The sequence below is a fragment of the Cryptomeria japonica genome, chromosome 2, assembly GCF_030272615.1.
Source record: "Cryptomeria japonica chromosome 2, Sugi_1.0, whole genome shotgun sequence".
Lineage (NCBI taxonomy): Eukaryota > Viridiplantae > Streptophyta > Pinopsida > Cupressales > Cupressaceae > Cryptomeria > Cryptomeria japonica.
This window is the reverse complement of record NC_081406.1, coordinates 206,309,459-206,327,071: the sequence shown is the minus strand read 5'-3', so window position 1 is coordinate 206,327,071 and position 17,613 is coordinate 206,309,459. Positions and strand designations below refer to the sequence as shown.

Here is a 17,613-nt window from a genome sequence, read left to right as displayed (position 1 = left end):
GCTTTATATATGTTGTTCAGGTCGATACCACTACCAGTATTGGTATTGCTATGGGATTAGGCCAGATGCAACCGTTGACATTGTCATTTGTGGTGATGATTAGAAAAATAATTTCTAATTTGTTTATACTATGTACCTAGATTTTATAGGGATTATCAAAAGTGACGTACAATGTTGTTTTTACAGGACTTGACTACAACCACTTTTCTTGTTCATGATAGTGGACCTCCATGTACCAGTGAGGGCATTGTAGAAAACGATCATATGGTAATTTATTTTAAATTTTCAGTATTTAATTACTTTATAAGTGAATTATGCAAGTAACTTATTCTCATGTAAAATATTTTAATAATGTATAGGAGGGTGGAGACACTGATATTGCACACACACAAGATGGTGCATCTCAGGACCACGTGCAGTAGGATGATGCATCTCAACTACCTTCATGTGGAGTGAAGAGGACCGCAGATGAGATGCATGAGAGTTCTTAGATTATATATTTTAGATCATGTCATGTTATTGTTTATGAACTTTTTATGATGACACTTGTTATGTTATCCTGGGACTTGTTATTATGTTATTTGGACTTGTTTTAATGTCATTTCCTTGTTATTATTTTTTCAGGACTTGTTATTATGTCATCAGGAATTGTTATGTGATTATATATAGGACTTTTTATTATGTCATTTCATTGCTATTATGATGTCAGGTCTTGTTATTATGATATCAGGTCTCATTATGTGATTTGGCACCCTCTAGTGATTATATATGTGATGTTGTTTTGTGATTTGGTGCCCTCTAGTGATTATATATGATCTATTTATGACTTTATATTTTAACATTGTGATTGATCATCTTATAGTGCAATAATTTATAATTCAATAAAATAATTATCCCAATTTACAATAACATCCTATTCTTAAAATAATAATAAAGTCAAGAATTTACAATTAATCTATGAAGAGATTACGATAAAATAAATATATCATAAAAAATTAGAATGATTGTAACACAATTACAATGTGTACAAAATAACATTAAGAAGAAGATAACTAATACAATGTTGTTTATGAAACCAAAATTGTATCAAATGTAGACAAATACAATGTTAAAGGGACAAAGAAAAACAATTATCATAATTAAATATAAAAGAGTTCACACAATTAACACAAACTTACATGCATATAAATTTGATTCAACCTAATGTACCATCTGCATCCTCTGTCTTATGCAATGCGTCTATGATTGCCTCATGCTCTTCTACTGAAAGTGTCCACAATACCTTATTAGCAGGTCTACCTTTGAATCTTTCTAATTTGATGTTTGTTTCCACCACCAAATGAGAATAGTGTATGTTCTTCTTTTCTGATTGGTAGTCTTCATAAGATGGTAAGCAATTCCTTCTTTTAAGTATTTGCGTAGCCACGTGCCAACTACCACAACAGACCCAACTGGATACTGAAAACCATCATCATCTACTTGATCACATATCAACTTTTTCTTAGGTTCTACACATCTATCTAGCCAATACTCAACCTGCTCATCATAATCCTCAGGTGCAACAACAACATACACATGTCCTAGAAAACAAATTTAAGTACACGTAGAAATAAAACTTGTTAGAATTTATAATTCAAATATAATCATAAATTATATGACAATACATAAAAATATATAATTTAAAGTTATAAACAAGAAATTGAATTAAATTACCAAGTTGTATGAGGTCTGAAACACGATCATAATCTTCTGATGTAAATGCATGATCTGGATCTTCATTTCTTCTAACATCTTGATATTGTGTCTCACTAGGTGTTAAGGATTTGTGTTGCCATTCTTTGACCCATTCAGTATTCTCGCATTCTTCCCATTCACTTGCAACACAAAATTGACAAAAACATGCTAGCTCTCTAGTCCATATAGTCCAAGTGTTAGAATTAGAACTCTTAAATGAATGTCATCTAGCTGACCCATTGATTGTATCACAATCATATCTTGGAAGGATATTCTCCTCTTTAACTAGCCAGAAGAAACGTCTAATTGTAGAGTTATGACTTGATCCTATGGATAAAGTTGCACTACACCAATCCACAATTGCACTTGCATTTTTAAATTTAGCTTTTTCCTTGAATTTGAGTTGCTCTTTGCAAAGGGCTCTCTTAACACATGCACTGACACCATCATGTTCTCCTTTCCCATGTCCAGCCTCAAAAAAACTCCACGTGTTCGATATTACTTTTCTTATGAATCCTACTCAACCAATAAATCATTCTAGCATTCTTGAATTGCCCTGTGCAATTATCTGACCATATTAGATGTTGTGTCATCTGAATTTCTCTCTCCCTCAAATTCTCAAAAAAGGTCTTGAAGCAATACTGGACAAACTCAGATGAGTGTAATTTATTATCACTCATATAGAAATGGTACTCTCTCAAAATTTTATGATCCTCTTTAGTACTATCTGGTGCATGCCTATAGACAATATGGACAAAAATCGATACTTGCACTGAATTGTAGTATTGTGATTGGACCTCATCTTGTGGTGCAGGTGTGTAGTTCTTTGCAAAGTCAACGACCAAAAGTATACTACCAACAAGAAATGTATTCTTACATATTCGAAATTGACTATCGAGCCATCGGGCATTTTGAGTGTGTTTAACATATTTAGGTACGATCTTACTCGTAAATTCATTCATAAATGCATGAACACTAACTTTTTTAGTGATTAGATTGCACCGTCTTCCAACCTTTCCATCCTTTAGTGGATACTCAATAGTTTTAAATATTTTAACATCAACTAATTGTTGTCCAAAATCATTTGAAAGATTTTCATGCAAACATTCATCCAACAATGCAAGATTGCCACATATATCACATACACCGGAAACACATGCATTGAAAATAAAATTTTGCTCATTTGGTGGGTTGCAAAATTGTAGTGAAATTGAACATGAGTTTTGCAACAACATGTGACTCTTTCCTTGTTAATTGGAACATACCAAGGTTTACACTTTTCAAAAGACCTTTGACAAATGCTAATAGTCAACACCTTATCATCCAATTTTTTTTTGTACAATTCAATTTGAGTCATGTCCAATAGGTGTTTTGGATGTGCATCACGAATTTTTGACCCAACTCTTAATTTAAGAACATCTCTAACATTAGGTGATACTCTTGTATTATCGTGCCAGAATTTTTTGATCAAAATTTTGACTTCACCAGTAAGTTTCATATCAGACCTTGGTAGTCTACCACTAAAAGTCCACAAATTGTTTGCCGGATCACATTCAAAATTAACTCTTCTTTTTACAACTCTTGACAAAGTTTTACGATGAATATTAAGATATCCACTTATGTTACTCATCATTCTTTTATTAGAAGTTGTTTGGCTTACTAAAGATGTTGTTATTGCCCGTCGTGCCGTATTTTTATCTTTAGAACGACTTTTCTTTCCGATTGTATCAAAGACATTAGCAACAGTCGATACAACTTGTTTTAAAGACTCGTCCTTCTTCTTGGGTTTGACATAAAAGCCTAACTTCTTCATCACTTTTCGCATTTTAGTCATTTTAATTAGTTGTACCATTAATTGACATTGAAACCCAAATTTCTTATTATAAAAAAAATGTCTAAACAATCTATTTGCATGTGTCCTAATATTTCTCCATGAAACCAAGATAGGAAAGTTGTCTAGTACATCACTTTTAATTTCAAAATTTTCATTCGTTTGATTATCATTCAAACATGTTTCATTTTCAATTGGTGTTTCCATGTCTACATCCACATTATTGGTTTCAGTTGCAGGTGGATTTTCAATTTCATTTGGAGTTTCAAATTCGGTTTCAATTTGAGTTTCAAGTTGAGATCTAGTTTCATTTGGGGTTTCAATTTGGATTTCAATTTCAGTTTTAACTTGAGTTCTAATTTCATTTGGGGTTTGATTTTCAATTGGCGTTTGATTTAATAAGTAACTTGCTTCTATTAAATTACCAATTTCTTCATGAGAAAAAACATAGGGTTGTGAAGACATACATGTATCCAATAATGGATTAGAAGATGCACCTGAATTAAATGGTTCTATTGTGTTTCCTTCGTCAGGATTTATGGTCTCATTGATGTTCTCCTCTTCTGAAATGATTGTGGAAATTGAAGCTCCTTGTCTCATTCTTGATCTTCTCTCTTGTTGACGTATTGCCTCCTTCTCCCTATTTTCTGCAATCTCTTCAGCTGTCAGAACCTTCCTTTTTCTCTTCCTGCGTTGATTTGATCCCATGGTGGCACCAAATTTTGAATTCAAATCAATCAATCTCCTTACCAAATCGACAATAAGACAAAAAAAGAGAATGATTAATCAAAACATTCTCTTTGCAGATCGTACCTATCAGACAATGATTGAAAAATCATTCAATCATTGAGATTTGTGCTTGTGGACTAGATTCTGGCCCAACGGATCTTTTCAGAAAGGAGCGCCTGTAATTTAATGAAATGGGTGCCCGTTTTAGAATCGGGTGCTCGTTTTGCTTTCAACGGTACAAAGCGAAACAGGCGGCCGTTTTTTGAATTTAAAAAATGGGCGCCCGTTTGTTAAAATTAGGGGCGAGAAACAACCCTTAGCATTTTTTTTGCTTCGGGATAGGCTTGGTCCCACCAAGCCTATGCTTGGACCTCCAAAAAAATGGCTAAAGTAAAACGACATCAAATTTCTACTTTGGCCTAATTTTTTGAGGGCCTTTCTGATTGAATTTTTTGACGAAATGAAAACCCATTAGAGTTTTCAGCGTCTTGATTTCAGAAATGTAAATTTCATAGTGATAAGATTATTTTTACTATTTTTGTATTATTTATTAATCAAAAGTGGAACCTAAACCTAAAATACCGAGGTTCACTAAAACTTTAATAACTTTTTTGTTTTTAGGATTTTAGAAAAAAAAATTATGACATCGATCTACATACAATTATTTTGAATATTAAAAAAAATAAATTCAAAAAAATGAAATTTTCATCAAATTATGGTGGTTGTACACTCGATGTTTTGAAAATACACTTTATTGTCAATTAAAAATTAATAAAAAAAAAAAATACTCAATAAAAAAATATGCAAAAATTTTCTCATCAATATTTGGTGTCTTAGGTATCGTTTCCCAGAAGGATTTGCAAAAATTCATTTATTTGCATCAAAAAAGAGTGGCCGACATGTGTGGTATGGTCCTGAAACAGACATTTGAAAAACCGGTTTTTAAACATGCCTACTAAAAAACGATCTCTACCATGTGGATATTAAAATAAATTACATATTTGAAAAGTAGACTCCGAGCACTACATTTTCTATTACTGAAGTTTTTTGAGATTCAATCTCTAAGTGCATCAAATTTTGACATCAATCGACAAAAAATTTAAAAAGTAGAGAAAACACTTCCACTTTTGCCCAAAAGTAGGACTCAACTTCTTGCAGCCACCCAGGAAACACATGAATTTCAGTGCTAGGGTTAGATTTAGGGTTTATTGAAACAATAAAGGATGTTGAAATTATGATTAGACTTGAAGGAAGCAATGAAGGGTGTTAGGGTTAGGGTTAAACGTAGTAATGAAGGGTGTCTCTTTCCCATCAGGTCATTGGTGGTTCGTCTCTATATAATGTGTGATGGGCACTTTTTAGGAAAAGACGTTTAATGAAGGGTGTCTCTTTCCCATTAGGTCATTGGTGGTTCGTCTCTATATAATGTGTGATGGGCACTTTTTAGGAAAAGCTCAATTCCTTTGAAGTTGTTCTAGTGTGTGTTTGAAAGATCCCTGATGGATCTCTTTTACCAATCTGCTGTAATTTTTATTTATTTAAATTGATTTTTCCTGCTTATTAATATTTTCTTTCAGAAATAGACAGAAGTTGCAGAAGGGTTGAATTCTTTTTGTATTTTGATGATTTTTCAACAAGTAAATAATGAAGTACAAGTACATGAACAAAGTACTGAAAATGAAGTTCATATATAGCCAAAACAAATTCGATTCAAGGCAGATTTCTGAATATAAAATCAAATATTTGACCAGATGAAGATTTCCAATAATTTCAGGAAGATTACAATCAGGAATAATTCCAACCTGGATGCTGAAAGAGTAACATAACTAGGAATGAAGTTGTGGCAAGATTCCAGCCCTCCAAGTGCTGCACGTGGGAAGGAAAGTGGCTGCCAGGTACAGCCGTACGGCTGCCAAGTACACCCAACTGGTTAGAAACCCCAAACCCCACGCTGAACTCTGTCAGAATTGCTGAACCTCCAGAAAGAATGTCGTACAATCTCCAAGATGCTAATAGCTGCAAACAAATCCAAACCACTATATTGGGGGCTACGTCCCAAACAGGCAAGGCATTGGGGTTGGCGTCCCAGATGCTGAAAAGCTCTTCCAGAGCCAAATCTCAAATCCAAGATGTAAAATGTGTAAAAGATAATAAGAATTAGGTCTCAACTTCCTTATAACACCTTCCCACTAAGCTCAAACCCTAAAAGTGACTCAATGGGGCGTTTAGGGTTAAAATGTTATATTTCTCATTTTAAGTTGTCAAGTGCATAGAAAATGACCTTTTTTCAAATATAAAGAAATCCGTTCACCGAAAGGATCCGAGTCAAAAGAGAAATATTTAGAAAAGTCCAAGACCTTTCCAACGAGCTATCACACCAAGGGATACGCATCCAGATGAGGCCAAAAACCCCTTATCACTCCAAAATGGCTATAAACATAGCCTTATTTAAATAATTAAACGCTAACTTAAGAAATATTTAAATATATTAAAAATATATCCCAAATAGCTGTAGAAGGCTCAAATGACTCCAAAAACCTGAAACGGAATTTGCCACCTGTCTGTGACTGAAGTCGGAAATCATGGATCAACTGGCAGTCTCATCCCTAAAATCTAGGGATGCTCCTAGAAACTAGGAAACACACCCAAATCTCCTGAAACTGAAACCATCTAAAAGGTCATGAATAACCTCATGACTGGCAACTGTCACGACCTCCTAAAATTTAGGGATACCCCCTAAAATCTAGGAACTGCTCCAAACTGGCTCCAAACTGCCTGTAAAGCCAAAATCCAATCACTATATGCACTGAATGAGTCCCAATCAACCTCTGCTAGCCTACGAGACTCCAATGATAGGCCAACTCCTCCATCTCCGATGTCCACTCTAGAAAGGGGACATGACAGTGTTAGGATGAAAGCCTAAGGTTGTAGCAAAACATACACAAATATAAGGTGCACTTCTCCTAAGTTATATGCTAAATTAAATGTTTGAGGGAAAAACATATAAATATCTCATTTTAGGGCTAGTGTTAGGTTTTAATGAAGCATGGAAGGATGTTAAGGTTAGGTTTAGGGTTGAAGGAAGCAACGAACAATGTTAGGGTTAGTTTGAAGGAAGCAATGAAGGGTGTTAGGGTTGAGGTTGGACAAAGCAATTAAAGATGTTGCTTTCCTATTAGGTAGTTTGTGATTGGTCTCCCTATAATGTATAATGGACATTTTAAAAAAAAAATCAATTCTTTTGAAGTTGTTCTAGTGTATTGGGTGAAAGTCAAAGATAGTAGCAAAATGGAAAGGAATATAAGATGCACCGGTGCTAAGTTAAAATTTCAAGAAAAAAGTAGAATGTAAGAAAGCATATAAATATCTCATGTTTAGGGTTAGTATTACCGTCTAAGAAGCAATGAATGATGTTAAGATTAGGGTTATGATTGAAGGAAACAATGAAAGGTGTTAGGGTTAGGGTTGAACGAAGCAATGAAAGGTGTCAGGGTTAGCGTTGAAAGAACCAATGGAGGGTGTTATGGGAGAAAGAGAAAGATCCATCTTAGATAGGTGTCCATCTGATGCGTGAGAATCGGCAAGATGATCGGTGAGGGAATACCTGGTATACCGTAATCTCATCCGTTGAGAGCAGATATTTGTATGGAGTTGTCAAGATCAGGTTAGAAGATATTTTTTCATGCTCCAATGAAGTATTTTAAATCGAAAGCGACAAAACACCTAACCTGATGCATCTCTTTTTCTCCATAAAGTAAATTCCGCGAGACTAGTACGAAGTTTTAGGTTTCCACCAGAGGTAGATGCTCTGAAACTCTGAAGTATGAACCAATTCAAATGGTTGAAAACAGCTTTTTAGAAACTTGTGTAATAAATTCCAGTAAATAGAAAATCTAGGTGTTTCGCCAGACCACGTATTTGCTTTTGTTTCTTGCATGCGCTGTTCGCTTTGAAAATTGAACGATTCCTGTGGCAATCACCTCATCAGTCATCCCAATCTTATCTTTTCACAAGGAAGGAATTCCTCACCTTTTCACACCGCGAGCATATCGTCTATGTTAGGCATTTCATCCTCTTATCCGCTTTGACAACAAAGGAAGATATATCTCAGAAAAGCTTGATAATCTCATGTGAGTACCAAATATTCTATGTTTTCATTGGTTTCACATATCTTTCATTCATCTTGGCATAGTTATTACTGCTGAATTGAAGTGTTTCCACTGTGCTCTGCAATGATGAATGTTTTAGGATTTAGGTGGAGTTTTAAAGTTTATGGTGAACTGTGTATTGCAGGCTCTGGAAAACATGCAGTTGGCTTCATGGGTATGGGCGGCTCTGGTAAAAAGGTAGGGTTGTGCATTTATGAAGGGTTATCTGTGCATTGGTAAATCTTCTAAATCTATTTTTGAGTGTAGAAGATTAGAAAGCTTTCAAAATTTGGAAGTTATTTTAATGGACAAGATTTTATTAAAAAGTTGCAACAAAGTTGAGAAAATAGAAGGGATAAAATATTTGAAGGTTTGGAACAGACTCAATTGAGTTTAGGCACCATAGGCATGGATGACTTCTGTGAACCTACAGAGTTCTACGGTCATTAGGATAAATGGATATTGGTGGCCTGGAAAACCTTTGAAATAGATCTCGGAGCATAGAAGCTGATTGAGTTCTCAAGTTTGTAAATTGATTTTAATAAAATCTTGCAACAATGTTGAGAAGATAGAAGGTTTAGAATATTTTAGAGGAATGGATATATAGAAACCAGTGGGATTAGTAAGAGAAGAAATCAACCCTTCAGACCTGCATTCAAACTATAAAGTTGTTCAAAACTTCAAGTCATCTGAAATATTTATCATGCATGATTTGGAGTATAGCTAAAGGACAATAACCGTTTAGGTATCATGGGCATGAATGACTCCTGCGAACTGACAGAGTTCTACAGTCACCACTGACAGAGTTCTACAGTCATCAGGATAAAGGGTATTGGTGGCCCGATTTTGGAGAATACAAGTTAATTGAGTTCTCAAGTTTGTAAATTGATTTTAATCAAAGGTTGCAGCGATGTTGAAAAAATAGAAAGTTCAAAAGATTTTAGAGGAATGGATATATAGAAACCAGTTGGAATGGTAATCTGCATTCAAACCATAAAGTTGTTGGAGTATTTTCTTGAGGAAGATAATAATAGCTCTAAGGGCAGTGAGTGGTAAGAATCAGTTACAGACTCTTTGTGAATTCTTTTGAAGTTCTAACTCAAGTCTCAGTTAAACATGTATATGAGATTGAGGTAATGGGTGTTTGTAGGTATCTGGAAACTAGGCTCCAGGCTTATGAACATGGCTAGAGTAGCAGTGCAAGCAAATCTTTATATAAAAGAAGGAATGCTAATGGTGGGGAAGATAGGATTGTACAGGCACTTTCCAGATTTCACATTGTTTTACGCGATTTTATTCCTATCAAAGTAAGTTCGGTGGAGCTAATGTTGATTGCTTTTATTAGCTAATAAAGTATGCTATATTTAGTTTCGACTGACCGGTACAAATAAATATATAAAGTTGAAGACCATTATCGTTTGATGTTCAATGTAAGTGTGAATGGCAAGAGGAATTACTGTTTCACATGCCATGTAAAATATTAGTGAAAAATTGTTGTTTATAACACTTTTTTTTTTAAACAATTGTTGTTTCTAACACTTTTTTTTTTTAAACAATTGTTGTTGTGTTGTAGGAGAAGAACATTAATTGTACATATATATTAGGGTGAAGGCTAGTTAGATGTATTTGTGTGTACATTTAGGACATCAAGCACACTGAGTATGTTATAAAATATGTTGTAATTTACTTGTTGAAAATTGTAGTGTATTTTTAATATATGATTATGTAAATTGTCAAGATTTGAATTTGTGACCTACATTTCATTGGTGCATGTATCAATAAGTTATATTGCATATTCAATAATGCTTCTAATTATAATGATTCATATATATTTATAAGGAAGTGATATTTTGAATTTTTTTTTACCAATCCTACATGATATCAATGCATGCATACATACGTTTGATTAGCATAGTCAATGCATGCATACATACGTTTGATTAGCATAGGTATGACTCTGAGGGCAAAAATAGCCTATGATATGCCTTTGGTCCTTTGTAGAGGATTTTAGAGGAATAAAAGAGACAAATTAATCAAAAGGTTATTATTATTTTTAAAATATCAAATAAATAAAACATTGATAATTTTTATTTTTTATAAGAAACTTTCTTTTACACCTTTCCTCACGCGAAGAGTTAAAGTTAATGCAAGGGCCTTTGATAAGTAGAAAAGAGAATTCTTCACGTGGAGCTTAGGGTTTCCTTTGCTCACATGAGGAGTCTCCTTACATTTTTGCCTTTCCATCGTGAAAATCGAGAGCTTCTTGTGAAACAAGCTTCATGCAGAGATTCATAACAGTCAGCTACACCGCCAAAAAATCCACCAAAGAAAAGCAATCAATATCATGCAAGGGTTTAATGTCAGAGAATTTGAGTATGCTGCAACAATATTACATGCAAGGCCTTCTTCATTTCCATTTCACCGCCTAGGATTCACGAAGGAGCTCCATCAAGACATGCAAAGGTCATGAGGTCTTCGCTAAAAGTCTCTTTTTATGAAAAATAAAGCTATTTCTCTGTATATGCGAGTCATCTTTTGTATATGCATGGAGATTTTTTTTTTAAAAGAAGGTTTCAGAGTTTAAATAGCAGGTTTAAACATTCATGAGCAAGCATAAGACTCAGTGCATTATATGCATGAGATTCACAGAGCAAGCATAAAAGACCCTTTATGATGCATAAAGCATGGAAGTGCTGGTGACAAGGGGATATCATGATGAAAGCTGAGCCTCCAAATGTAGAAATACATTTAATATTAATAGTCTCCTAAGGTAGCAAAATAGTGATTGTTTTCACTGACAATTTAACAGTCACTGCTATAGAGAACTTCCAAGATTAGATAGAAGGGCTACAAAAATAGAAAAGAAAGACCAAATAGCGGCTCACAGAGCCTAAAGACTGAAAGCAGTCCCAATATTGTATATGCAATCATTTTGACAGTGAAAGTAGCATTCCCAGTGAATCCATATTCAGGTTAGAGCTTTATGCACACCATACAATGAGCAGTTACAAGACAGTGACTGTTATGAATAAGAGGAGTCGAAGTCACAAAAAGTATAAAGAACAGAGAAGGTATAATGATGTATTATTAAGATGTGATTATAGCATGACCCATGAACATAGCAGTCACAGCTTTGGGATATACAAATACAGTGAAAGGTTTTTGGCAGTAACCAAAGTGTAGACCACAGTGACAAGAAGGTTTGTAGCAGCACGGACAGTAGGCTTGTGACAAGAACCCTAATACAGCTATGTTGCAATCACAGATATCAGAAAAGATCAAAGATAACAGTATGGAAGTCAAGGAAATGAAGGTCTTCAAAGCATATTGCATCACCATTAAGACAAAGGTTGGAAGATAGCTTTAATCAGTCTTCAAATCAAAGAAAGATCATTGAAAGCCAAGGCTCAGAGCTATCAAAAAGTCTAAGATGCTTTGAGGACAGCAAATACAAAAAAACACAGTAAATCATTGTAGTGATCAAAGGTATTGATCATAGCAAAAGCTTTAGTGCAGTCCCAGCCATTAATGGCAGAGAAGCAAGTTTGTGACAGTCTCCATGACAGGGCAATGATGCCAGACCACAATCAAGTAGAGGTATTAGTCATGATATAGAGCAGCAAGTGTGGAAATGAGATTTCAACGATCAATGTTCCATGAAAACCCTAACGCAGCAAGTCAAAAAGAGACGTGATAGTCAGGTATAAAGACCAAGATGAACACAGCCACAGAATGCAGTGTAAAAGAAGAGCTTGTTGAAGAGTTTGTACCAGTTCAAGGGGCACTTAGAAGTTAGAACAACAAAAGGGTGGAGTTCCTATTCTTAAAAGCATAAAGGATCCAAGCCCTAATGAAGAGAGGACGAATACAGTAACAAGAGCAGCCTTCATAGCTTGAACAAGAAACCTGAGCGACCCATTCAATGTATTGCCTAAAGACAAATCAGAATAGAGAACGGAGCAGCCCTAAATCACAAGTTTGAGTAGCATCTCCAATGTGCTATGACAGTTACAAGGGAAAAAACAGTCTTATTACAGTCTTAATACTGTCATGGAGGAAACACAGTCATAGAGACTGTCAAAGCAGTGTCATGGAAGAAAGATGAAGCAGTCCAAGAACAAAGTCTTATGCAAAGACAAAGGCTTAAAGACAGTCCACAGTAGCATCACAGAGAAGAAGATTTACAGTCAAAGGCACTATGGGCATATAGGGAAATAAATATTATCATCTACCTAAAGAGCAGGTCTCAAACCTAACAGCAACACACAAGGATGCAAAATAATAGCAGTGTTCAGAGTTTCAAAAGTAGCTCAAATAGCCAAAAAGACAGTCTCAGATTTAACACTGCATATAACATTGAGGGTTTTTGTAATAAGAAGCAATCGATAATACCATATGCCCATTGTTTCATAGCAGCCATTAGCCAAAAGGAAGAAGACTGAGCAGACCACAGAATGAAAAGACAGTCCCTTGGTTTTGTCTGCAATAAAGATTAAGAGCAGCCTACCAATGACATCTCAGTCACAGCAGTAGACAAAGGTTTTGATATTCTCTTTAAATATCAGAAGAGTTTACTGTTAATAACCCTAACTCATAGTAGTCATTCATGGGCAGTTTCAAGAGATAATAGCACTCAAATGCAAAGAACTCATCACAGTGGTATGAAGGACTCAGAGCCATCAAAAAGCCATTTCTAGAAGATACAGAGCAGCAAATCTTTATTCACAGAGATCACCTTCATAGCAAGCCACACTCAAAAGAATAAGAAATCAGAGCATCAATAACAGTCCAAATAGTGAAGGAGCTTCCCTATTCACTGTTGAAAGCCCAGTCATGGCAGTCCAAGGCCACAAGACTATAAGGGGCAGATTTGAGTCAAAAGCAGTCAGAGCAGCATTTCAAAGCAATTAACAGTAAAATTTTAGAGAGACATAGTCCATACAAAGTGGTTATGACAATTCATTAAGCGACATTTTTTGTGGTTTAAAGACGGTCAAAAGTATGGGGATCTTGAGGACAGATACGAGGACAAATTTGGTTCAATACTCTTCCAAGAAATAAGAGAAAAGCAGATTTCAAGTATTAAAGAACAGATTTAGTAGTAATGATCCTCTTTTTATTTTAAGCATGGTATGCATATTATCAAGGAGCTGAGGTTTCGCACAGCATGAGCATAGCTATGAGCAGTGTTGAAGGGCCAAGATGCCATGAAGATCAAATAGCCCAGATCAAAGACCTCTAGTCAATAAGAATTGTTACCCTCAAAGCAAAGATTCAGTGACAGTCATGACACACTGCATATATCATAAAGTGCAACCCCATGACAGTTAACATAGCTCAAAGGTTCAGAGCAGCAATACTCATAGAAAGCAGTCATAGCAATGGGTGAATAGGGTTTTGATAGCAGCCGTAGAGGGTTTCCTGGAGACACCTAAGAGCAGCAATATAGTAAGTCAAATCACTGTCAAGAGGGCAAAAGATACGTTGCATGCCTTATCTTAGGCAGAGTATACAGTCAAATACTGTCTTAAAATCACTCTTGAATCATTTGACAGTGCTACAAGGTTGCACACATAAAGCTCTGAGAAAGATAGTGCAACATGAGGACATAACATCATGGTGCAGGGGCACCTCATGACTAAGATAATCAGGGCAATGAAGGCCTAAAGGTCACACATGCATAAGAATGTAATCTCTCAATCTATTTAATAGGATAGTTTAGTTTGTTTGATTTTTGTAATAAACTCCACTTTGTTACCCAATGACATGAATTTGGCAAGTTGATAAGCCACCATGGGCATATGGGCATATGGGGTATTTAGTTGAGTATTTTCTAGGTGTTTATATATTGGAGGTGTCTTAGGAAGGTTTAAGAGATGTTGGAACAACTTTAAGTCTACGGACTTTAACATGTGTCAAAGTTGCTAAACCATGACAACTTTTGGTTGCAAAGAAGAACTTCTTTCCAATGGTCACCAAAGTTCAAAAGGTGGTTGATAACCGTTGAGTAAGGTATAAAATGTCATTACCAATCATCATTGTGAGAGGGTAAAGAGTGTTGTAAACAACTGACATCATTGAAGCAATAAAATTCTGTGAATTTCTTGCAATTTTGTCATTTTGAGTGGGGTATTGTACTGTACGAAGACTTTGGAATTAGGAAAACGGTGGGATGTGTTAGAGTGGCCGATCACCTTTCACATGCATCAAGTTTGACGTCCTAATTCACCACTACAAGGGAAAAACTTGCAATTTTTTGGAAGTGATTTAGATTTGACAGTTTTACCTATATGGTTTCACAAAGAAATGGCCTCATCTTGTTGGTCCTTCATTGGTGGTCCATGGCTTTGGAGGAGATGCAAGTATGGCCAATGTATTTTAAGTTTTTGAAAGCTTTTTGCAGGTTAGGACTGGTTGGAGGTAAGGGTTTGATGCATTAAGGTGGACAACTCCATGTGGCCACCGTGCAAGTGCAAGCAAATAGGTTCCACATCGGGTGTGAGGGGTCTGATCATCGTCTAAAACTTAGGAACTGGTGGATTTATCATCTCCTAAGAGTGTTCCTTGTGTTGGTTTGACAAGACAGGGCTTGTGTCTACCCTCTCCTTTGTAAAACAGGCCTAATTGGGACTATTAGGTCTCCTAATCGAGATAGGGTTTGGACCTTTGTATTCTCAAACTGTTGGAACCCTTAGGATATGTTTTGTAACTCATTAAAGGGTATCCAAATTTGGAATTAGTTGTTTGGGTCCTTTGAAGAGATAAGGAGTTAATTGTGGAAAACCGGTCTGGTAGGGCTACTAGGATTTGTAGGCCTTATTGCAGCAACTATCTCAAACTGTCGTGCCTGTGAAGTGTGATACCTGCAGCTGCGACACAAACATTCAATAGATCCTTATACGCATGGTTAACAAATTGAAATAAAAATAAAAATGAACCATGACAAAGGGACCTATTGCCTCCTAAGAGATGCGAGTATGGATTTGCTCCTAGATCTGGATAAGCAATTCCAGTAACTTGACTACACCTAGATGGAGGAATTGAAATGATAATGATATGCAAAGATGAGATTGATTAAGCTACACGATTCAACAATTATGCTAGAAAATGATCAAATTAAACTAAATCTAAGATGCAATTGCCTATAACAATAATGCTCAAATGATATGCCTATAGTAACAATGCCTAAATTGATAACGAGATGGGATCTTTTGTGCTCCAAAGTAGGGGATATTTATAAGATTTCCAAGGCCAAGGGTGAGGTGGTAGGAATCAACGGTCAAGATTGAGTCTAAGATATCAAGGGTGAAATTGGAGGAGGTTGGAGAAGAGGTTGGAGGAAGGGACATAATGACAAGTGTCAATGAGCCTTGCTCATAAAAGGGCAAGTGTCCAAGAGAGGAGACATGTGGCCAAAGTGCCATGTGTCTCAAGGGAAGAATATCCACACCATAGGAGGTTAGGATAAGGATGTTAGAATGTGCAAGATAGGATAGGGTTGGTTGAACCCAAGGTTAGGTGGAATGGGATGGTTAGGTTAGATGGTTAGAAGTTAGGAGGAATGTGGGTAATTTGAATTTTAAAAATTCAAATAATAGAAAAAGACTAATTAATTTTCAACAACTCATAAATTGATTTGTTTTAATTAATTAGGGGATTAGAAGAATTGATTGAAATAGGGGGAAGATTAATTGAATTAATTAATCAAAGGAGACCATGGAATGAACTTAATGAATAAATCCTTAGATTTATTAATAAGTAGATGAAAGGGAGAATTTTAATCAAATTGCCTAATGAATTCAATTAAATTAGGAAGGGGGATTAATTAAATAATTGCTTATTTAATTAATTATCTTTAGACCATTTTTAGGTGTATACACAAACCATTAAAGGGAACTTAAATTGGTGATTGAAAAGAGTCTTCCTGACCTAGGGGATTTCAAACCAAACCCTAGATAGGCACTGATGAATTGGAGAGAGGACCTAACCTTGTTGGGCTACAGGGCCCCTAAGAATCACTAGAAGACCTTGTGAAGCACTCAATGGAAGTGACCTTGTGAGGAATCATTTAGGAAGGAAATGATGTGGGACTTGTCAAATTGACCCTTCTCAACCCCTTAAAGTCTTTTGTGTTTGCTAGAGTCCTTGGTTGGTCCTTGGATTAGGGGAACCTACTTTTTACCTATACCAGGGCTTTGCATCACATCATGTAAAGGAAGAGAATTGTATGAACTAAGTGAGGTTGGGTGTAACAAGGAGGGTAAAGCACTGGTCATTAGTGAAATTAGAAGTCTAGATAGTCTTGTATAACACATATGGAACTATATAAGGAATTGTATTCTTATAAGTTTCTTATGCAATGATGAGAGTTCGAATATTGAAAGACATGCATCTATCTTCAAACTTGAAGCAAGGGGATTTATTTTGCAATGACCTAATAATCAATGCATAGCCACATGCATAAGAGCAATAAATGGAGGTCAAACTCACACATTTAGTTTGGTCCTAAAATAGAGGAATTGTGATTAGTTAGCAGTAGTTCCACATCACATATGATCACACACGTATATGCAATCAGTTGAGACAACTTTTTGGACAGTTTATATTCAGTTTGAAGAAGTTTGAATCCCATTTTGCATGCTTTTTTGAGTAAATTTGACCCAAGAGGTCAAATTCATGCAAAATAAAGATATTAAGGAGTGATTTAAGGTCAGGTAAAGCAGTTCTACATCAGCTGGACACTCCACATGCTTGCACCATCAATCAGGTGCAATTTTGCATGCTTTTAGTTCAAATTCGACCTCAAAGAGCTTTTCTCACACAAATTTTTGAAGAAAAAGATTAAATAAAAGAAAAGCCATTGAGCTATCTTTAGTTTTTGAAGGCACAACAACTCAGCCCTATTTTTTTGTCATGACTTTCTTCTATAAGTCTCTTCAAGTCTCTTCTTCCCTTCTTTCTTAGGGAGTTCTTTTCTTTTTGCTCACACATATGACAGAAAAGCATTGTAGCTCACTTCTTATTCAAGTTTTGAAGCATTGTAATGATTTTTTATTTTCAACAGTCTAAAGAAAAAAGCAGTTTCCTTCTTAATACCTTCTTGTCTTTTTATTGTCATGTGCAAGATTGATTAAATACTGTGATTTCATTTATAAATCCTCTATTTATGTC

At 35.4% G+C, this 17,613-nt stretch overlaps 1 long non-coding RNA gene across 1 annotated transcript; it reads left to right on the top strand.

Moving 5' to 3' along the window:
* The first annotated feature begins 7,597 nt into the window (after nt 1-7,597).
* LOC131044341 (uncharacterized) lies at nt 7,598-9,990 on the top strand. The gene is made up of 2 exons (XR_009105642.2): nt 7,598-8,424; nt 8,588-9,990. It is a non-coding gene; the product is annotated as an uncharacterized LOC131044341 (long non-coding RNA).
* The last annotated feature ends 7,623 nt before the right edge of the window (nt 9,991-17,613 follow it).